Here is a 25207-nt window from a genome sequence, read left to right on the forward strand (position 1 = left end):
GCATAGTAAATAATACTGGAAAAGATTAATTCATGTAAAGAGTACTTTTTAAGTCATCCTGTTTTATGTTGAAATTATTAGTAACCAGCTCCACATTATGAAAGACAACCTTCCAACGGATGCACTACTGAAAGGAGTAAGTGTACCATTTTTATTTATTGTTGCAACCACCACTTCACCTGTAGACCTATATTGCATAAGAAAAGCATAAGTATGAGGCATTTCAGGCCAGATTGGGGGGGGGGGGTGCACACAGCAAATTTCTGAGCCAAAAGTCTGATAGTTAAAAGCACTAGTGATCATTATACCTCTCAATCTCTTAGAGCAATAAATCAGGACAAAACCTCAAATAATGGGAGGGCAAAAGCCCAAAAATAGGGACAATTTCTAAATATTGCTCTTAGAAATGTAGAAAGATGACAGAATAACAGGTTTTACATTAGCATGAATTTTCTGAAGGATATGAAGACTGAAACTCAAATGTCTGCCATTATTTTCTGACTTCAATCCTCAATGATTTGCCAGAAAACCACAGTTTTAAGAGAAGTAAATGAAAAATATGAGTCACAAATATGGACATTCTGTGAAAATTTGTACAGCTGACAGGCAAACCACCATAATTTAACAGTTTTACGCTAATCCAACTGAAATAATGCAACAGATATTATCCTGCAATACCTGCATTGTGTATGTATATATATATATATATATATATATATATATATATATATATATATATATATATAGTTCCCCTTCACAAGATCGAATGAATGGAAGCTTGAAATGCATAAGCTCGAGACTAGAATCTCGAACTTCCGTTCACTTGAAATTGTGAATGGGAAGTTTAGGGTTAGAAAAAAAAGAGTTCAGTTACCTTTTTGCAGGGGGTTAGGTCCCCCTGCACCCTTACAGCTGTCATCTAAGAGCTGCGTGACCGCACTATAGTGGAAGACTGGGAAATCTTCCATTTTGCGTTTATGCATATAGCGTGGAATGGGAGATTTCCCTTCCTTTCGCTGTAGTGGGATCTCGGAGTAGGAATATTTAAGGGGGGGGGGTTTTTTTTTTATTTTTATTTCCCTTTCACATTTTCGAGTTTCTGTAAACTCGAGATTCTGGCTTCGGGGTTATGAATTTCGAGTTTATAGGAATTCGATCTTGTGGAGGGGAACTATATATATATATATATATATATATATATATATATATATATATATATATACTGGCTAATGGCATACTAATTGCTAAAATAAATACAGCAGAAATAGTCAAACAGTCAACATCAAACAAATGTACTCCTTAACAACAACAGTCAGTTAACTCCTAGTGCGTACAGCCCCTATCATGCAAACTTTACTTAACACAGCTGAGCGCATGCAGTTTCTTTCAAGACTGTGCCTGAGCTGGGCCTGGCCTGCAGATAAAGACAACAACTTAACTGCCAACAATACCCTGTACCTGCTCAGCAAGTACTTTAAAGAGAAACATGAACATTTACTACTTTACTTTCTAATTCGTCAAGTTCAAACAGAAATGTTAATTTATCTCAATAATCTCATCACTGAGTCACCACCACCATCACGGCAGGCAGTCATCAATGAATCATCAGTTTTTCAGAGTTCAACAATAGTTATTTGACTTGTTAAACTATGGTATACACCTTAAGTTTGAAGAAAAATGTTATTGTATCATCACCAGACTAGAGTCAGTCACCACCACTATGCCAGGTAGTCATTCATTTTTTCTTCTTTAGAATCAGAGAGTTCAACAACTTTACAGGAGGTCGGGAGTTGTCTGAAATTCAGTTCATTTAACTAAGTTGTTCTGCTGCTACTGCTGCATGTGTGTGTCGTGGCACGCTGTGCCTACACACATTCACGTCACAAACCAACTCAACCAAATGGAAAGCCACTTTGGCACCAACCTGACTTTTGCCTTTTTGCCCAGCTCACTCTGCCTCCAGGAAGTTCCAGCGAAACCAGACCAAAAAAAAAAAAACGCAACCCCAACAGTTTCCAGCCCAAAAACCCGCAACCCACAACTGCTCTAAATTTCCCAAAACCAACTACCCAAACCAGCCCAATTGGGCAAGAAAACCGTGGACCTGGCAACCCTGGCCACAGGTCAGTAGTGTACTGTGATCCTAGAGCAATGAGACAGAAGCCCTAATCAGTGAGCCACACCCATTAGTTGCAGACCACACACATTCGGGTCAGTAGAGGACAGGTAGAAACAAAGTTACTGCCTCTTCACTGACAGAAGTAGATGCAAGGAATGATCAGGCATCTGTTTGGTGATGTCTGGCTCCAAGGCAGCTAAATGATTGAAATTATTTGTAAGGCTGACAAGCTGCTGCATTTTACATATTTGTTCCTGTTCAGTCCCTAGTGATATGCACCACGGCAGTAAGGTACCAGTTGTGAGTTTGAGGTATTGGTCACTCAGAGTGACCAGTACACCTACAGCTTTGACTGTGAGGCAGCTTTTGAACTTTGTACCCATATGATCCATGATTCCTTCCTCAATTTCAAACCGACTTGGTGTAACTACCAGATCTGCTGCTTGCTGTGTTAATTTTGTAGTAATCTAAGTACCTTCTTGTGTGCATTTTTGTTATTAACACATAATCTGAACTGGTTCTTCTTAATAAACTTGCTGTACTGCCATCATGGAAATGACCATTGTAATAAATTCACATGGTCAACACTTTTGGATTTGTAGTTGATATAACCTTATTGTCTGTGTATATGGATATCATAACTTTTTAATGATTATCTTTGTGTTGTATACTGTTTTATTCTTGGTTAACACTTATGTTAAATAATAATTTTAGGAGTGTTTTTTTCATTAATATTTTATGTTCTATACTGTCTGACCTCTGAAGTTGAACCATACCTCTCAAGTGTACCTCATTACGAGTAACGTACCTCATTTGGGGTCTTAAAAAGTTCATGTTCCTCAAAGTTCCACTCTGCAACACATTCAGCATTAGGAATTTTTTTAAGTGAAATCCATGGTAAATAGAAATGAATCATATTAATTAATTAAATGATCTTCTTTATAAGTAAAACTAGCATATTTTAACCATCCTGTGACCTTCCTAGCTGAAGTAGTTAGTAAGCCATTAGCATGTGTTCCACATTTCTCCCTTTCGTTCCACATTTTGGAGATGGAAGGTTGAAAGCTATGAGTTGAACACTTTAACAACTGTGGAGAATTCAGAATCCTTATGACCTACTGGTTCGCAAATATCTTAACCTCAAACTATCTTATGGAGAATTCAGAATCTGTATGAACTAATGGTTTGCAAATATCTTGCCTCATATTATCTTCTTAAGACATCTGGAGTAAGATTTTTGTATTCCCTTTGTTTTGTATAGAAAAGGAAATAATATCTTTTTGCTTTGTGTACTGAAAGAATACAAATGGGTGAATTGACACGTATGTATAAGACTTCATTGCTATCAGCATTGCTATTAATTAATAAATAAATAGCCAAACAAATGTGTTTGGATGCTTTTCACCCCTGCTTCATTCTGACAGCTATCCTCAGCTCCCGATGTGCAACAGTAGATCTACTAGTTACTGGTCCTCCTCGAGCCCCAGGCTAACACCAATTGTTTGTCTGGACTGACATGCATCTTAAAGGGCTTCCGGGTGGGAGGGAGGTCTCTCTTTCATCTGCTGTTTTGTTTTGTTTTTTGTTCTCAGTGAATTCCCATTCTGTGGAGCAGGCTTCTTGTACATATGAAGCAAAACTCTTCCCTAACCCTTTTCAAGCATAACCTGGAGCAATGGATGGGAAACAGGAAATTCACCCCTTGTCTGACACCTGTGTCTCTGATGAACAGAGGCAGTATTACATCACGCCCTAGCTAACATATACCCACTCAAGTAACCTCTAAGACACAATAACACATGGGAGACATTTGGGTTGCATGGCTAGTCAGTGATCACTAGCCTAATATATGCCTATGAACCTATGAATCTATTTATTATAATAAAAATTACTAAACTATCTAATATCCGTTTCTTAAACATCATCAGAGACATAAGTGTGATAGATTTTTCTCTCTAATGAACTCCTGTCTGAGCATGAAGAACACTTAGGCTTAAATAGTATATGATTCCACTGGCAAAGGAAAGTTGCTGAAGGTCTGGAGAGATGCAGAAGGGCACGTGTTCTGGAACTGTATGATTTTATCAAGTTTTAAAGGCCAGTTACTAGGTATTTTACACTGCCTTTCTATCAGCCAATTCAGTTATCCCAAATACTACTTTCATAGTTTTAGCTTTGAATGTTGGTTATTCCCTAGTAAAGGATCAGAAGTGCCTACATTTTTCCATGACATTTACTAAAAAAACTGTCACAAGGAAATGGAAAAGCAAAGTAACCCACAAATTCCAGGAACTCCGATATACCATGAATGAGTTGTCTAGCTAACAGTGAGAGGAGGACTTTATCAGTGAACTCTTGGCAGATGTATTTGGGCAAATATTTACCCTAGTTTAATTATTAGGGTTTTGCTCTCTCAAATTTTAATTTGCTGATATTGCAATTTGATAGGAAGACCCTATCATTTAGGCAGAGAATCTCTTTAACTAATCAGTGGTAATGATATTTCCAAGCACTGAAAAGTTGGATGCTTTGCCCTTAATTATGATTTCCTTTTGGGTGGAGAAAATGCTACTCGAAAATACTTGGAGATAGTTGTGTATACTATATATGCCGTTGGTATATTTTGTATTTGCTGTTTTCTTATCTTTATGTTAACTTGCTACATTTACACTGGATATAAAAAGTTTATACACCTCTGTTAAAATTGCAAGGTTTTTGTGATATAAATCATTTAAAAACTTTTCCCACCTTTAATGTGACCTATAACCTGTACAACTCAATTGAAAAACAAACAAATCTGTTTGGGGGAAAAATATAAAAAATACAATAAGCTAATTGCTTAAGTGTGCACAGACTAATACTTTGTTGAAGCACCTTTTGATTTAATTACAGCATTCAGTCTTCTTGAGTACACGCCTGCCATCAATTTAAGAGACTCTGATTAAGTCCAAATAAAGTTCAGCTGTCCTAGTAGGATTTTCCTGACATTTACTCAATTGCCTGCTACAGCAAAAGCCATGGCTTGCAGAGAGCTTACAAAGCAGCAAAGGGATCTCATTGTTGAAAAGTATCAGTCAGAAGAAAGGTACACAAAAAATTTCCACAGCATTGGATATACCATGGAACACAGGGAAGACGGTCATCAAAAAGTGGAGAAAATATGGGACAACAGTGACATTGCAAAGAACTGGACGTCCCTCCAAAACTGATGAAAAGACAAGATGAAAACTGGTCAGGGAGGCTGCCAAGAGACCTACAGCAACACTGAAAGTGCTGCAGGAATTTCTGGCAAGTACTGGCTGTTTACCATATGTGACAACAATCTCCCATATTCTCCATATGTCTGGGCTATTGGATGGGGTTGCAAGACAGAAGCCTTTTCTTACACAGAAAAACATCCAGGCCCGGATAAAATTTGCAAAACAATATGTCAAGTCTCCCAAAAGCATGTGGGAAAATGTGTTATGGTCTGATGAGACCAAGGCTGAACTTTATGGCTACAATTCCAAAAGGTATGTTTGGCACAAAAACAGCACTTTGCATCACCAAAAGAACGCCATCCCCACAGTGAAGCATGGTGGTGGCAGTAGCATGGTTTGAGGTTGCTTTTCTTCAACTGGAACTGGTGCTGTAGTCAGGGTGGAAGGAATTATGAGCACTTCCAAATACCAGTCAGTTTTGGCCCAAAACCTTCAGGCGTCTGCTAGAAAGCTGAAGATTTAGAGGAATTTCACCTTTTAACATGACAATGACCCCAATAATACATCCAAATCAACAAAAGAATGACTTCACCAGAAGAAAATTAAAGTTTTGGAATGGCCCAGCCAGAGCCCAGACCTAAATCCAATAGAAAATCTGTGGGGTGACCTGAAGAGGGCTGTGCACAAGAGATGCCCGTGCAATCTGAGAGATTTGGATTGCTTTTGCAATGAAGAGTGGGCAAATATTGCCAAACCATGCTGATAGACTCCTACCCAAGAAGACTGAATGCTGTAATTAAATCAAAAGGTGCTTCAACAAAATATTAGTTTAAGGGTGTGCACACTTATGCAACCAGCTTATTGTATGTTTTTTATTTTTGATATATTTCCCCTAACAGATTTGTTTTTCAATTAAATTGTACATGTTATAGGTCACATTAAAGGTGAGAAAAGTTTTGAAATGATTTATTGTGGACTCATTTTTTTTATATCACATAAACCCGACATTCTAACAGGGGTTTGTAAACTTTTTATATCCAATGTATTTGTCTTTCACAGTTGCTCAGTGAATAAACAGATGTTAGGATGTGGTTTATGTAGTAAAAGTATGATATTAAAAAATGGATTAAGGAAGGCTTACTGTGATGCAGAAGTCTTAATTCTGAAGTTTTCCACATTGCTGTAAGCCTTTCTGATGCAGAGACTGATCTCTTGATAAAGTTTTTTCCTGGTGGAAGCTGTAGCCTGGAGAGCAGTCTCAGTGTGAAAGCCACGTGCTAATATGTCATTCTGAGGGAATGGCTAATGATAATTTGCCATGTCCTGTCTCCCAGAAATGTCCATGACTCCCGACTAACTCGTGTTGGAGTGTCAGTGAGAGTGTATTTATAGGTTCATAAGTAAATACTAAGCTAGCTGCCCTTGCAGGCCATTTTAAGCCTACCTAATTTCTCGTTTTGTGCTGGAAATAAACTATTTGTGAGTGTTTCCATGAGTGTGAGCAAGTGCACGCATGCACTCACTCATGGTTGTCTGAATGTCTGTGTGTGTGTGTGTGTGTGTGTGTGTGTGTGTGTGTGTGCTTGAGTGCTTGCATGGAAATGCATGTGCATTTTGTCATTGTTTAATAGCCTGCAATCATTAGATCTGATGCCGATATTGCAGGAACTGTGTCACAAAGCCCTACACCTACAAGTTTACTTTCAATGTTCTGAGTTTTCAATGTTTTGTGTTTTCAATGTTTTGAATTTTCGATGTTATGGTCTCAGTGTTATGAAATTCAATGTCATGAAATTTCATTGGTATGAAGTAGACCTAAATGTATGTGTGTGTGTATAGATATATATATATATATATATATATATATATATATGTATATATAAATATATGTATATATATATATATATATATATATATATATATATATATATATATAAAATATATATATATAAAATATATATATAGATTAGATATAGATATATCTATATATATCTATATATATATATATATATATATATCTATATCTATATATATATATATATATATATATATATATATGGGTCCCCTTTAGTCGATCGAAAGTTTACAAGTTCGAACCACATATGGCCGAGACCATATGTTTGAACTTGTAAAAGTTCGATAGGACTGAATGGAGATCTCCGTACAGAGCGGAAAGGGAAGATTTCCCATTTCCGCAATGAAGTGCGATCTCGGAGTTGGTATATTTTAGTAAGGGGGGTGTGGGGGTCAGGGGGGCTATAGACATTTAGTTTTGTGTTTTTTATTTTATGTGTTTTTATTTCAGTGTTCAAACTTTTATGAGTTTGAACATATGGTCTCGGCCATATGTGGTTCAAACTTGTAAAAGTTCGATCTACTGAAGTAGATCCATATTTGTGTATGTATATATATATATATATATATATATATATATATATATATATAGGGTCTATGTTAAATCAGTGAATGCTTAAAATAGCGAATGCTGATTTATCGACCCTTTAAGGACGAAAGCTAACAATCTCGAAGACACGGAACAGCAAAATCGCTGTCCCACAAAAAAAAAAAAAATGTTCAAAACACAAAATAAAGTAGGAGGCTTTGCCCCCCACTTAAATATATCAACTCCAAGATCACACCACAGTGAAGGAAATGGCAAAGTCCCGAAAACGGCTCAGTGATTTTTTTCCCCTGGAATCCCTGGGGAAAAAAAATTGCTGTTCCGTGTCTTCGGGATTGTCAGCTTTCGCTATTAAAGGGTCGATAATCAGCGTTCGCTATTTTAAGCATTCGCTGATTTAATGTAGACCCTATATATATATATATATATATATATATATATATATATATATATATGTGTGTGTGTGTGTGTGTGTGTGTAAATATATTTTTTTTTCTTTCAGCTGTTCCCATTAAGGCTCGCCACAGCGGATCATCTGTTTCCATTTCTTCCTGTCCTCTGCATCTTGGTCTGTCGCACCAACCACCTGCATGTCCTCTCTCACCACATACGTAAACCTAATCTTAGGCCTTCCTCTTTTCCTCTTACCTGACAGCTTCATCCTTAGCATCCTTTTCCCAATATACTCAGCATCCCTCCTCAGCACATGTCCAAATCAATGCAGTCTCGCCTCTCTACCTTTGTCTCCAAACTGTCCAACCTGGGCTGACCCTCTAATATACTTATTCCTAATTCTGTCCACCCTCATCACACCCAGTTGAAATCTTAACATCTTAAACTCTGCTATGTCCAGCTCTGACTCCTGCCTTTTTTGTCAATTCCACTGTCTCCAACCCAAACAACATAGCTGGTCTCACTACCCTCTTGTAGACATTCCCTTTCACTCTTACTGGTACTCGTCTGTCACAAATCACTCCTGACACTCTTTTCAACCTACTCCAACCTGCCTGTACTCTCTTCTTCACCTCTCTTCCACACTCACCATTACTCTGATCTGTTGATCCCAAGTATTTAAACTCATCCAGTTTCATCAGCTCGACTCCCTGTATCCTCACCATTCCTCTATCCTCCCTCTCATTCATACATATATATTCTGTCTTAGTCTTGCTGACCTTCATTCCTCTCCTCTCCTCTCTAGAGCATATCTGCATCTCTCCAGAGTCTTCTCAACCTGTTCCCTACTTTCACTACAGATCACAATGTCATCTGCAAACATCATAGTCCACAGGGACTTCTGTCTGATCTCATCTGTCAACATGTCCATCACCATTGCAAATAAGAAAGGGCTCAGAGCTGATCCTTGATGTAATCCCACATCTACCTTAAATGCATCCATCAATCCCACTGCTGAACTCACCATTGTCACACTACCCTCGTACATATCCTGTACCACTCTTACATACTTCTCTGCCACTCCCAACTTCGTCACCACAACTCCTCTCTAGTCAACCTGTCATATGCTTTCTCTAAGTCCACGAAGACACAATTTATTTTATTTTTATTTATTTAACATTTCTTTTACCAGGATAAATCCAACTGGACAACAGGTGTCCATTTTCAGTGGAGTCCTGGGGAGAAAAGCTCCAAGGAAGTAACAGTGTGAATACATAAGTTAGATAACAAGATAGCTAGCATACTGGTAAAAAACAGTTAAATGCAAAACCAATCACATAATACAATCAGGAGGTTACATGTCTACAATAACAGTACAGTCTGTGTAAATAAGATACTCACATAGTGCAGTCAGGAGGTTACATGTCTACAGTAACAGTACAATCTGTGTAAATAAGATACTCACATAGTGCAGTCAGGAGGTTACATGTCTATAGTAACAGTACAATCTGTGTAAATAAGATACTCACATAGTAAAGTCAGGAGGTTACATGTCTACAATAACAGTACAGTCTGTGTAAATAAGATACTCACATAGTAAAGTCAGGAGGTTACATGTCTACAATAACAGTACAGTCTGTGTAAATAAGATACTCACATAGTACAGTTAGGAGGTTACATGTCTGCAATAACAGTACAATCTGTGTAAATAATATACTCAGTAGTAGGTCGATATTTACAATATTTACAAGAAGTACATTGCAGGTGCATATGATGTACGCATTGGAGGCTTCACTGGGTAGTCTGCCTACAGGGCAGTGAGGATTCAGGGGGGGGGGGTCTTTGCAGTTACAGAGAGGGTTAGCAAAGAAATGTGATTTAAGGAGGCCTTTGAATGTGCTTGTGTGATTTTGTAGCCTAAGTTCAGGTAGGAGGGTGTTCCATGTATTTGCAACCTCATGGGAGAATAAGGGTTCTCCAGAGTTATTCTTACATGGATTTACTTCAGTCAGGGATTTGTTACTTGATCATAGTTCCCTGTTGGAGTTGTAAAAGTTTAACCTGTCAGTTAGGGCAGGGGTTCTCCCAGGATGGTATAGAATTTGATGAGCTATGATGAGTTGGTGGTAGCGTAACGAGTTTGGAAATTCTAACCAGTGTGTGAAGATATAGCCAGGGAATTGTTATGGCTAGGCTTGTATAGGCCCTAGGGCTGATAGCCTAGTACCAACCTATGAAGCTAAGTAGGGATTGGCAGTGTGATCTACTATTGGCAGTGAACCTAGCTATTTTGTTGTAGCATGTGGAGAGTTTGTTCTGGTCGGTTTTATTAATGTTGGTAAGAACTGGAGAGGCGTAAAGTAATGTTGATAAGAGATGAGTTCTGGCTATTGTAGTTCTAGACTCAGAGGTTAAGAACTGTTTGCAATGATAGAGGCAAGCTAGTTTTTTATGGACTTTAGAGATAGTTTGGGATATGTGTTTGTTGTATTAAGTTGTTGATCAATCATGACACCTAGCAGTTTGGCCTCAGGTACTGGGGTGATGAAGGTGCTATTGGCTGACAGGATGGTGAAGGTGGGGGCACAGTGTTTAGTTGGGTGGAATATCATTAGCTGTGTTTTTTGGGAGTTTAGTATCAGTTGGTAGTTGTTTAGCCAGTTGTCTACCTCAGTGAAGGATTCTTGGGCTTTACTTTGTAGTAGATAGATGATGTGTGCTGAGCAGATTAGGGTTGTGTCATCTGTATACTGGACAATACTGGCTTTAGTGGTTGCTAGGTAGAGATTATTTGTAAATATGTTGAAGATAAGGGAGCCAAAGATTGAGCCTTGTGGGATGCCGCATGTGACGGGGAGTGGGGGGGGTTATAGAGTTGCCCCATTTGTTAGATTGTGAGCAGTTGTTTAGGTAACTTTTAAACCATTGTAGGGTGGAGTTATTAAGGTTGAGTTCAGAGAGGTGGGTAAGGAGTTTGTTATGGGAAACTGTATCAAATGCCTTGGATAAGTCTAGGAAGGTGGCAGAGACCAATTTCCCTTGGTTCCTGTGTGAGTTTATGGTATTTGAGAAGTTGATTAGGGCAGTGCTGGTGCTATGGGATGGTCTGAATTCATGTTGGGTTTTGGATAGCAGGTTGTTGGTTAGTAGGTGGGTAAGGAGTTGGTGATGGATACGTTTTTATAGAAATTTTGAGAGGGATGATAGGATTGCAATGGGATGGTAGTTGGAGATTTCAGTAGAGGGGCCACCCTTGTGGAGGGGGGTGATATATGAGGTTTTTCACAAGGGTGGAATTGTGCACATTGAAATAGATCTATTAATGAGTAGAGAGATGGGGTAGGCAATGGCCTTGGATGCAACTTGGAGATACTGGGCTGGGAGACTGTTAGCAGCTAGGGTGGTAAGTTTGAGTTTTGCTAAAAGTTTTTAAATGGTTGGCGTTGGTACTGGGTTGAGTGAGAAGGTGGTGGAGTTAGTCTGGCAGTTAAGGGATTGTGGTTGGGTTGTGGGTGATGCAACTCCTTCTGACCTTCTCTGCACTTCTCCATCAACACTGTCAGAGTAAACATCACATCTGTAGTACTCTTTCTTGACATAAAACCATACTGCTAATCACTAATCATCACCTCCCTTCTTAGCCTAGCTTTGAGTACCCTTTCCCATAACTTTATGCTGTGACTGATAGATTTTATCCCTCTGTAGTTACTACAGCTCTGCACATCACCCTTATTCTTAAAAATCGGTACCAAAACACTATCCCCTCTCCTCAGGCATACTCTCACTTTCCAAGATTTTATTAAACAATCTGGTTAAAAACTCCACTGCCTTTTCTCCTAAACACCTCCATGCTTCCACAGGTATGTCATCTGGACCAACAGCCTTTGCATTCTTCATCCTCTTCATAGCTGTCCTTACTTCCTCCTTGCAAATCCTTTGCACTTCCTGATTCACTATCCCCACATCATCCAACCTTCTCTCTCTCTCTCTCTGTCATTCTCTTCATTCATCAGCCCCTCAAAGTACTCTCCATCTGCTCAACACACTCTCCTCGCTTGTGAGTACATTTCCCTTATTATCCTTTATCACCTTTACCTGCTGCACATCTTTTCTAGCTCAGTCCCTCCATCTAGCCAATCAGTACAGGTCCTTTTTCTCCGTCCTTGGTGTCCAACCTTTCATACAACTCTGCATACGCCTTATCCTTAGCATTCACCACCTCTCTCTTTTCCATGCACCTCATCTCCTTAAACTCCTTTCTACTTTCTTCATCTCTCAGACAATCCCACTTCTTTTTCGCCAACATCTTTCTCTGTATATGGTCCTGTACTTCCTCATTCCACCACCAGGTCTCCTTGTCCTCCTTCCTCTGTCCAGATGTCACACCAAGCACCTTTTTAGCCATCTCCCTTATTAGCTGTGCTGTAGTTACCCAGCTATTCAATAACTCTTCAGTGCCTGTCTTAGCTCTTCCCTGAACTCCACCTCACAATCACCCTTTTTCATTTTCCCCCATTTGATCCTTGGTGCTGCTCTCACGTTTCTCCTCCTCCTCTTCATCACCAGCGTCATCCTACAGACCACCATTCTATGCTGCCTAACTACACTTTCCCCTGTCACCACTTTACAGTCTCTAATCTCCTTTAAACTGGCCCTCCTGCATAGGATATAATCCACCTGTGTGCCTATTCCTTCACTCTTATATGTCACTCTGTGCTTCTCCCTCTTGTTAAAATATGTATTCATCATAGCCATGTCCATCCTTTTTGCAAAATCCACTACCATCTGACCTTCTGCATTCCTTTGATTAACACCATACCTACCCATTACTTCCTCATTCCCTCTGTTCCCTTCACCAACATGCCCATTGAAATCTGCTCCAATCACCAGTCTCTCACCCTTGGGTACAGTCATCACCACTTCATCCAACTCACTCCAAAATGTTTCTTTCTCATCCATTGCACACCCAACTTGTGGAGCATATGCACTAACAACAGTCATCATTACACCATCAATTTCCAGCTTCATAAACATCACTCTAGCTGACGCTCTTTTCACCTCCAAAACACACTTGGCATACTGTTCCTTAAGGATAACCCCTACCCCATTTCTCCTCCCATCTACACCATCATAGAACAATTTGAAACTGCCTTCGATACCACCTGTCCTTACTCCCCTTCCATCTGGTCTCTTGCTCTCGCTTTTATTATGTGTAAATGTTTAAACTGCAGGTGAATATTTTTATTAATAATATCTATTAACATTTATTTCATTTATCAAATGTTTTATTCATACATTGTTTTATATAGTGCTTTTATACGCATTGTATTGTTGTATATACATATATTTTAGGTGGATTTTCCTTTAACTGTTAATTATGTCACATTACTGTTTTTGGAGGGATATTTAAAAGGTGAAGTGATGTTTGTTGGTTTTAATACCTCTGAAGAAGTCTGTGGATATAATCTGACGAAAGCACTAAGGTTTTCAATAAATTCTGATTTTCTTTTCCTGGTGTTGCTTGCTCCTTGCCTTCATTGTGGTTCATAATTTCTGCTCCAACTACTTTGACCTTACATGCATACACTTTTTTACCCTCACTCTATTCTCATATTTCCCCTGTATTCTCTTGCTATGACTTAGTGCAGCCCGCCCTCAATCTCTTTTTAGTATAATAAATACTAACTTTATTGCCTCAATATAATTTTACAGCTTAGTAGAGCTTATTTTTTTCTTTTCAGAGCCTGCAGTCACTCTTGTCACAAAGCCCAACACCTAAGTGTTTACTGAGACATTTGTCCTTTTGTCATTGTTTCATAGCCTGCGATCATTAGATCTGACCTTGATATTGCAGGAGCTCTGTCACAAAGCCCTACACCTACAAGTTTACTGAGACTTTTGTCCTTTTGTAATTGTTTTATAGCGTGCGGCCACTACATCTGACCCTGATATTGCAGGAGCTCTGTCACAAAGCCCTACACCTACAAGTTACTGAGACTTTTGTCATTGTTTCATAGCCTGTGGTCACTACATCTGACCCTGATATTGCAGGAGCTCTATCATAAAACCCTACACCTACAAGTTTACTGAGATTTTTGTCATTGTTTCATGTAAGCATATTCATCATGAAGAACCTTGCTGGATATTAACTAAAAATTGACCTGAGGGTAGGAAAAAGATCACACATTATCCTTTTACATAAGGGAGGCAACTCCACTGGCATCACAAAATGTCATCCTATTGCAGTCTTGTCTTCCCTCTCTAAGATTCTAGAAAAATGTGTGCATCTACAACTCCTCCACCATCTTGCACACAAAAACCTACTTTCCCACACTCAACATGGTGTAGACTTGCACACAGTACCTCAACAGAATTATCTTTAATAGACTCTGTCAACAAACTCCATGATATTGGGAAACTAGTATCTGCAGTATTTCTAGATTTGTCAGAAGCATTTGACATGGTATCTCACTCCAAACTCCTTAAAGAACTTTGCAGCATTGGTCTGTCCTCCTCTTCACTTCAGTGGTTTTCTAGCTACCTAACTGACAGCCAGCAAGCAGTAAAATTTCAGGGCTGTAATTCCCCATATCACATCACCCCCATAGGTGTACCTCAAGGATCCATCCTCGACCCATTACTATTTAATGTCTTTATCAATAACTTACATATAATCCAATATGCAGATGACTCTATCTGCTATCATCTGCATATCAGACACATTAACTCACCTACAACATGTAACAACAAGCTTTCTCTTCCAGAGAAATATGGCTGTCCAGTGCTGAACTCCTACTGAAATAAAAAAAAAAAAACAAAAAAAAAAACAAAGATCCTTCTCTTCACTCACAAACCCCATAGCTCCAACAAAACAAACTTAAAGATCTTTTCAGCCAACAATACTGAAATTGAATTTGTTCAGCATACCAAACTACTAGGTGTCACAATTGATGATAATTTCAGGTTTGACCTACACATACAAAACAGTATAAAAAAAAACACCAAAAACTAGGCATGCTATACAGGAATAAAAACTTCCTCACAGCAGCTACCAAAATTACCCTGGCCAAAACCTACCTATTGCCCTCACTGTTATATGGGGCCACAATTCTAACTAACTTACAGATCTCCTTAAGAAAAAAAGTAGAAAGCTTCTATAATAAAGTCACCAAATTTGTCATAAATGTACCCCCTCTAACTCATCACTGTAAAGACCTACATTCCCTAAGATGGCTGGAACTCCCCCTCCACCTCCAATAAGTACAACTTACTGCAGTATATAAAATCATCCACGACTCACTAGGTTGTCCTGCTCTTAATCCATTAATCAACTTTTATATCCCAAATAAACATCTCAGATCTGAAGACAAACCTCTCCTCACTATTTATAAACTTAAAAAAAAACAGGCCTATGCCTTTACTCCTGCTGTGTAGCAAAACTATGGAACTCCCTACCTTTAACTGTCAAAACTGCTAGTAACTGCACTCCTTCAAATAAATCCTCGATAAAAATACTTTAACAAAACTTGGATTTGCTCTTGTATGAGCCCAGGCGGAGGTACTCTTGTACCTTTTTGTACCTCTACTCTCTTTATCCCCACTACTAACTTTCCCTGTCCTCCCTTCTTCTACATATACTCCCCTGAGGTTACACTAATACCTTTTCCTACTATCCCCTCTATTACACCCTAACCTTCTCTACTTGTACTATCCGACGCCTTCACCAATATAATCTGTTACATATTTATTGACCTCTAGAATATTAATAAATGTTATGATAATCATCTATTATGTAAATAATGCTGCAGCTTCCTATTATCAGGCTTTCCATATAATTTATGCTTGAACACTATGACTTTATGTCTATTGAGTTTTTATTCTGACAAACTAATGTGTACTTTTTCAAATTGTGTGCTGGAATGTTATGACTTTATTATGTCTGTCTATTTTTTCCATTCTGTTAGCCATATGCATCTGGAGCTTTTCTCCCCAGGCATCTGCTGAAAATGGGTACCTCATGACCCAGTCGGACTTTCCTGGTAAACGAATGCCAAATAAATAAATGGATAAATGTTTGTGTGTGTACTTTTGTTCATGCTTGCCTGCATGCTTCTGTGTACGTGTGTATTGGTAGGGAGAACACTAGTGCTGTCAGGTCTCAGAGTCATGGTAATGAGCTGCTAATGAGGTGTTTCTCTATACGCCTTTACCTTATCTCTAAATAAGGATGGTCTCCATCAAGCTAACTGACCAATGTATGTTGGCTAATTAACACAGGCGGAGAGATTCTTTTTGAAGTATCCCAAAGAGTGTACTGTCTTTTCTTGCTCATTTGTTTAACTCCATCAGGTCTTTACAATTTAATTAACTAGAAAGAATATATTTTTGCTCAATGTTGTTATTTTAAATTACATGCAGCATGTGTGGAGATGTTTTACTTTTCCTGACAAGCTGTCACACTGACCAGAAAATGCATTTGTTCTATGACTTTTGTGTTTGTAAGGTCTGTAAACTTTATCTTTCTGGCTTTAAAGTTTATACTTAAGAAGGGAAGAGAAGTATTAGTCATCATCATCATCAATCTTTTTTTCCAGTTTTCTACATGGGGTCCAGATGTTTCAATAACTGTCGTCATCTCCCTCGATTTAATGCCACTCTCTGACCTTCTTTGATGGTCATACCTGACTGTCACGTCGTGTCTTACACAGTCCATCCACCTCTTTGCCAGAAGCCTTTTTTCCTCTTGCCTTCTTCCTGTCTATCCCAAATCTTCACTAAATTATCTTCTGCTTTTCTGCACATATGTCCAAAACACTGTAATCTGTTCTCTTTGACCTTCTGTGCAATTGGAGCCAATTTGGCTTCTGCTGTTATGTCCTCATTTCTTTGCCTGTCCCACAGTGTGCATCCTACCACCCATCTCAAACACTTCATTTCCATCACCTCTAGCTTCAACTGCTCTGCCTTCACTGTCCAAGCTTCTGTACTATACAACTGTACTAGTCACACCACTCTTTTGTATATCTTACTTTTCAGTTTTTTTGGCATTCTTCTGTCACACACTATCTCTAACACTTGGCTTCAGTCCCTCTGATTCCAACTTTGACCCCTCATTCAGATCTTACACCTCCTAGAAGCCTGAAGGTGCAGACCTGTTCCATTATTTTCCCTTTTATCTCAGTTCTCTGCTTCTTCTAATTTCCCCCATTTGCTGCCATTATAGCTGTCTTGTCTTCTCAGTTTCTTCCCATGTGCTGTCAGTTTTGTATTCCGTTTTCCTACCATCTGCTGAAGTTCTTGTTCAGAGCCTGCATGTAATGCCACATTGTCTGCATACTGCAGCTTTGTTAATCTGTTCTTGCCAACCTGTTTGCTAATATGGTCCATCACCAGCATAAACAGCAGTGGGCTCAGAGCTGAACCCTAATGCACACCCCACTCCCACTAGGAACACCTCTGTGAGTCCAAACACTGTTTGTGCTTGAGCCATTGGGTCCTTGTACATAGCCTACACTAATTCTACTAGTGTTTGTCGGACTTGGAGCCATTGCAGGACTACCCAAATCAGCTTTCTTCGAACCTTGTCATGTTTTCCCCAAGTCTAGGAATTCACAGTTCAACTCTCTCCTCATCTCTAGCTTCTTCTCAACTGCCTGTCTCACTGTAAACATCAATTCACTTGTGTTGCATCCTGATCTGAATGCAAACTGCTCATCTCCCATCTTACTTTCTACTATTCTGTGTCTTTGTGTATCAGTTTTCATCTCCAGACCTTTCATGCAGTGTAACAGGAGTTCATTTCCTCTGTACTGCCCACAGTTGTGAATGTCCCCTTTGTTCTTGTACACTGATACTAATATGCTTTTTCTCAAGTCATCTGGGATATGCTTCTCTCTATCTCCATACTGCTGTGAATACCCTCCTGAGCCCTTTCTCCCCTATCTCACCCAACATCTTGATTATATAGCTGCAGTAACCTCATCTGAGTTTACTGCTTTCCCTGACTTCATTTTTCCTTAGTGTTGTTTTACTTCTTCTAGGGTAGGCTCCTCTTCTCTCATCATAGGCTGTGTCTGGTGCAGTACAGCTTTGGCGAGGTTTTCGTCATTCAGAAGCTGCTGGAAGTACTCCTTCCATCTGCCTTTGATATCCTATGAACTGGTGAGCTGGTTGTTGCTGTCATCCATTCTAAAGGGTGCCTGATGACTATCTTCTTTATCTTATTTTACCTTGCAATCTGATATAGTTTCTTTATGCCATCTACTGAGTCACTTTCAAGAAGCTAGAAGAGTGCCTCTGATGCCTCATTCTTTGCTATTGCAACTCTTCTCTTAGCCTCTTTGTTGGCCAACCAGTATTCCTTCTTAGCCTGCTCCATCTCCCCCTTTTTAATGCACTCCTTTTTTTTTATGACTTCCTGGACTTCTGCATTCTACCACCACCTTTCCTTATGTACTTTACTTCCATACTTGCCTCAGCAGCATATCTGTTCTATAGTCCTCCCACATGCTATTTTGAGATGCTGCCATTCTGCTTCACCTCCACATGTTTCTCCTTCTTCCTGAAGTGCTAGAGACCTGGGTATTACTATATCACCATAATGGTGCTAGTTGAAGAGATACACAATCGGTGCATGAAACATATGCCACTAAAGGTATCTGTACTGCTGAAAGATGTGGGACTCTCATGTTTAGAAAACTCCACAGGTACTTATGTATGCAACGTTGACTGATATGTCAAATTTATTTAATGAAGTTTGTGAGTAGCATTAGAAGGTGAAATAAGTACACAAATGAAGGTAATTAGTAGGGATGAGGGAAAACTCTCATGATGACTTTTTTAGTAATTTGATGTGAAAACTGTATTTTAAAAGCTTGATGTATACATGCATTCATTACTCAGAGCTTATTTTTACTTTTTGCTTGATTTTGTTTCTGTTTTCTTGTATTATCTATTTTTTGTGTGTGTTTGTGGAGTTTGATGCTTAATGTAACAGTTGTTAGCTCAAGTGTGATATATCATTGGGAAAAGGGCAAACTCCTAATACCCAAAATACTGGCAGCCAGTATAACAGCCAGTTTGAAGTTCTGAACTCTCAACCATTGACCATTCCATATTTTGAAATGTTGCTAAACTGAATCACACCCATATATCTATATGTAAGTACCATTACATTAATGGATGTATGGCATTAAGAGGTACACAAATCCAAAATATTTGTAAAAGGACAGAATAATACAGCACTCATAGGTTGGTACTAGTCTCTTGGCCCTGGGGCCTATACAAGCCTAGCCATAACAATTCCCTGAATATTTCTTCCCACAATATTTACTTCCCCTTCCCACAATATTTACTTCCCCTTCCCACAATATTTACTTCTCTTTAGAGAATAAACTCTTCATAAATTCTGGGCCGGATTCACGAAGGCTTGCACGGAGTCTAAGAGTAGAGTAAGACTCCAGACAGTCAATATGTCTGCCGAGCGATCCAGGAACAGCCGGCAGGGGTGTGCATGAGAGCTCCTAAAACTACTCTTGCACGGACAGTGTTAGGTTATGCAAATTACCTCATTTGCTGCTAAAAGCTATGCAAATGAGGTACATTTGAGATCCGGGAAACACTAACCTGTCCGAGTAAGAGTAGTGTTATTTGCAGAAATGTACTCCGTTGGTAACGGAGTACCGTGCTGCAAATAGCAAAACAGAGCTATGACAGCTCCAAATAAAGGATGCATCCAGTTGAGGAAGCATGCCAATGGCCAAATATAAGGCCATTGGCATTTTTATGTATTGCAAAATAATAAAAAATAATTTTTTTTCCCCCGATCTCCGATGTTTAAGCATAGCGCAGCACAAATGTGCTTCACTCTAAAAACCAGAAAAAAAAATAAAAGACAAAAATAGGCATTTTATTAAAAATATCCATCTGCCATGCAGGTGAATGGCAGGCTGAAGACAACATGGCCACTGAGTAGTGGTTGCTAAGGGGGGAAGCTCAGTCTGAGAGATGTAACCAAGGATTAGTAGGCAATCCTATGCATATGAGTATAAGGATAGTGAATCCCAATTTTCCCTGCCATGTGAACCATGTCCCTAGAGTATAAGAGTAGAAGATAGGTGACATCATGAGGGGGTATGTATCAAAGACTGTAAGCGTATTGGAGCAGAGTGGCATGTGTTTGCTGTGAGTTACTCAGGACTGGAAGAGGCGTGTGTACAGTTGTCTGAACTGAAACCCAGAAACCGAAGGTGTATGCTGTGGCTATCACTAAAGTTTCTTGCAAAGATGCTTACACTGTGTGTGTGTGTGTGTGTGTGTGTGTGTGTGTGTGTGTGTGTGTGTGTGTATGTGTTTGTGTGTGTTTGTGTGTAATTACCTTGGAGAGGAGCAACCTTTTTGTAGAGTAGTAGAACACCTTACAAGTGGTATACTTACCTTTGTCAAGTCTGATGATGTCACCCTCCTACAAATATACCTGTGGAAAAGAGACCTCCCAGTAATGTGTATAGCGCGTCGTGTTAATGCGTACTCCTCTAATATCATGAAATAGTTAGGTAGGGGTTTAAATCCTGCACTTGACAACTGTGTGTGTGTGTGTGTGTGTGTGTGTGTGTGTGTGTGTGTGTGTGTGTGTGTAATTACCTTGGAGAGGAGCAACCTTTTTGTAGAGTAATAGAACACCTTACAAGTGGTATACTTATCTTTGTCAAGTCTGATGATGTCACCATCCTACAAATATACCTGTGGAAAAGAGACCTCCCAGTAATGTGTATAGTGCGTCGTGTTAATGCGTATTCCTCTAGTATCATGAAGTAGTTAGGTAGGGGTTTGAATCCTGCACTTGGTGAGTGTGTGTGCTCTATGTGTGTGACACTGTTCGTCAGTGTGTTGTGGGTTTTGCTTTTACTACTGTATGATATATCAGTATGCATTGCACATGTGAGGTAGCTGTGTGGCAAATACATATACGTGCATGTTACCTCAATTATTGCATGTGTGGGAACCCTGCTTTCTCCAAGAACACAGCTGTCATCTTTGCCAGACTGTGCTGCTGCTTCCCAGACCTTAGGCCACATCTGTATGCTTGTGACAAGGCCAGCCACTGCAGTGATCCCTGGCCTAGGTCATCCATGTCACTCACACTCATTATGGTTTCTGTTGAATTGTGTGAGTGAGGGTTTATGGCCAAGGTGTATGTCAGACCTGTTCACACTCAGCAAAGTCTGTCAATGATGACTATTCATTATAGGTGTACAACAACCTTTGTGGATATGCATGCAGACCCCTTATTGCTTATGTGATCCACCGAGGGATTTCAAAATACCTTAGGAAATGTGATTATCAAAGGAGAGATGACGTAACACTTGGTTGCATGTACACATCGGTTCCTGTTCATCATGTTGGTGGCTACTACCTATGTGGTACTGTGGGGATACTATGTTCCGTAAAGGTGGATGACTATGCTTAGTTTGGCTTATAGCTTTACAGCATGGGTTTGACAACAGGTATCTGTCTATATGATACCCTTGAGGAGGATGTGTGTGTCATCTGGAGAATGCATTATAGGCCACAGTATGCATTACCAGACATGAACGGACATATCCCTACTGTGATTGCTTTTACCTAAGAGAGCTATATGCCAAACAGGAGTGGTCTCAGTAATGGGTGCAGGTGAATACCACTGGTTACTGGCATAGTATAGTACCTGAAGGATCCAAATGTTGCTGTGTGTCCTACATCTGTGTGTCAGTTGTCAAGACATCATCTAACGATTGGTTATGGTCAGGCTGTTGAAGTTATGTATACTACCAGAATGCAAAACAATGACAGATAGTAACAGTATCACCCACAGCACAGTGTCAAACCATGTCATACACACATGTGTAGTCAGGTTCCGAAATGTGTGTAGTACAATGCATACTGGCCACCAATAGAAACTATGGAGTGTTACTGTGTAATACAGGGCATGTCACCCTGCCCATGTGTTCACTATGCACATACATGCAGACAGTGCACCTCCACCATGTTCACAAATGTACACCTGCAAATCTGTGCTACACACATCCCACACATAATGTCCACTCTCTAACAAATGCTGCCAATACTACACACATCAGCCAAGTGGCACGTGGGTGGACAATACACTGTTGGAACTAACACTGGTGTAAACAATACTACAATGACAATCATAGATTTAATGCATCATGCCTGCTCAGCTACACCTTCAAGCATATCATTACACTCTACTGCTGACAACATGCTAACATTGCTATACTGCTATAAAGTCACCCTGTGCATCAGCACCATGGTAGCCTGTTCCTGCATCAGTGTTACAGATGACAGGAGGTGGCACAGGTTTCATCATATGCACAGGGTGTGTTGTTGGTTTGCTAGAGGCCTACAGTGAGCCATTCAATCAACATGTATGTGTGTGTGTCTGTGTGTGTGTGTGTGTGTGTGTGTGAGGGGCAAGAGTACTGCTATGGGCCAATGTTGATGTAATGTGTGCGGGTATGTGTTATCCCTAGGTGTCTGGTTTATGTGTGTGTGTGTCTGCATGCACACAGTTCCACCATGTGGCTGCCATATATGGGTATTTGTCGGACAGCCACAGACTGTACCTGTCAGGCTTTACAGATCACCATCTCAGGCCACGGATATGGTACATGTGCCTGGCAGGGGTGCTACTGACACTATCAGGTACTAAGCCAGACTTGGTACTATCCCCAGAGGTAGATGGATGTACACTGGACCCAGGTCCCTGCTGGGACTGTCGAGAGCCATGTGCACGTGGTCTTCTAGGACGTTCTATGGACAGCCCACCCCCAACATTGCTGGGGCTGGTACTGGCACTACGGGAGTGGCTGTGACTTGAGGGATGTCCACGGCGACTGCCAGCTGCTGATGTTGCTGGCATACGTTCACGTCGACTCAACTGTCCTGCACTGTGCTGACACATGGACATGACATTGCGGAGGACATCTAATGTCTCTCCCCAACGTCTGGCAGTGACCTCAGTGTAATTACAGATGGCACCTGCTAGGTCACGGATACTGTCAGTTATTGTGGGATGTGCCCTCTGTGCCCTTAGTCCCTGTCTGGTGTACCGTTCTATATGTGCCTTTGCCTCCATGACAACCCGGAACATGTGTGAGGTTGTAAGACCTATGGCATGTCTGCCAGTGGCATGATGAGCAGCAGTGCTCCGACGAGAACCCATGGACATCTGCCTATGTGGTCCCCTTCCATACATCTGGGTATGGCTGCTGTGTCGGGATGCATGTGCCATGGATACCACACTCTCCTGGCCAATGCCGTCTGTATACTGTCCCTCAGCTAAGGGCATTGGTGATGGATGTATTGGCAGTATGACTGTGTGCATGGATTGGGTGGACACTTGTGTACTGTCGATTGGTGGCCCAATGACAGACCCTGGCAAACATGCCTGTGCCTCAACACACCTATCATCATTATCACTATTTTGCTCGGTGACATCAGTTTCCCTGCTGCAGTGAACCAGCCCAAAGTCGGCACCTGTGAGAGGAAGACAGGAAACACACTTTACGACCTGTACATGATGTCAGCACACATGAACACATGCACACATGCACACAAATGCACTCCTCACTAAAACACACACACACACACGCACACTACCAGCAATCCAGAACATACTCAATAGCGGGTGATGGTGGGGTACAGTATCACAAGGCAAACAGTTATATCACACGTGACAGCATGCAGTGCGGGTGTAGACAGCCCTTGCTAATAACAGTATACATGGCTTTGATGCATGTGTGCTGTTGTTCAGTGATTGGCCTCACCCTGGAACGCAATGTGTACATGGACACAACATTGCTGTGCAAGTATTCAAAGCTCTGCAATGTCCTGTGCACCATCATTCACAGGTATACATACCATGACTGGATGTGTATCTGTGTGTCGCATAGATATCCATTTCTCATTAGAGCGTCTGTGTCTTTAGCAGATAATTGTGGACACAGGTTTAGCACATGCATGCTATGTATACACACAGGATGAGTGGTGCATGTATGCCTGATGGAATACCATTGCTCAACATAGCCATTGTACAGTGGTTATGGTGAGTGTAGGACATATTGTGGACATGCCAGTGCCAGCCATGACATGGCATGCTACAACACAACTGCAACATTAAACATCACACATACACAGTGTGTGTCATGTGACCTATACACTCAATAGCATTACAAGACATATATGTGTCACTTTGTACAAATGGTGATTGCTATGCATATTGTTTATTGGTGCATATGTTTGCGCACACACAACATTGAGGTGCATAGCAGTTAATGCTATGTGTAGTACTGTGGTCACTGTAACTGGATGGGATGTAAGTACCATGAGCCATCATCATGCAGCATCATGTAGTCACTCAAGGCTACTAATTTGTGCCAGACCGGTACATGCCTTGCTGTACCGGAACTGCAGTACCATGGCTACACTCACCATTTCACAGCCAGTTGTTACATGGGTTTGTATGGTGCCCAATAGGGGGCAGTGCCTAACATGAATGTGTTATGTTTTGAAGAGTGTCACACAGCCTCATGAGAGGCATCTACCCCTCAGGTATATTATGTGTGCTGTGTCTATGACATTTGGGATACTGGAGTGTGACCTTACAGCGGGTGTCTGAATATGCCATGTGTAGCATGTTAACGTGTACTGCGTATGATAAAGTTGTGTATGTTGTGTGCATGTGTATCGACTCTGCCTATCCAGTGTCCACTACAATGTTGCCACAATTGTGTGGGATGCTCTGTGTATTGTATGTGTTTTAGGCAGCTACCCACATTACTGGGATGTGCATAGTCTCACAGCAAACATGCAAAGCATGCATTATGCATAGGTGTGTTACGTGTACATGGCCTACACCTCACCTATGACATGCACATTTAATTAGCAATATTAAATGTAGAACACACTCACCAGCATGGGTCTGCTGCCTTGCTGTCACACCAGAGGGACCTACAAGGATATGAGACAGTTTGTCAGTGGCAACAACTGTGGCATTGCTACTGTGTGTTTGCAATATTACAGTAGTACAACAGTTGA

The 25207-nt window shown here is 40.4% G+C and overlaps 1 protein-coding gene across 2 annotated transcripts in view; it reads left to right on the forward strand.

Moving 5' to 3' along the window:
- The window catches only part of SLC39A11 (solute carrier family 39 member 11), a 4193139-nt gene that overhangs the window by 2313454 nt on the left and 1854478 nt on the right, over nt 1-25207 (forward strand). The window lies entirely within an intron of this gene.

This window comes from Protopterus annectens, chromosome 10.part0 (assembly GCF_019279795.1).
Source record: "Protopterus annectens isolate FY-2018-M chromosome 10.part0, PAN1.0, whole genome shotgun sequence".
Taxonomy (NCBI): domain Eukaryota; kingdom Metazoa; phylum Chordata; order Ceratodontiformes; family Protopteridae; genus Protopterus; species Protopterus annectens.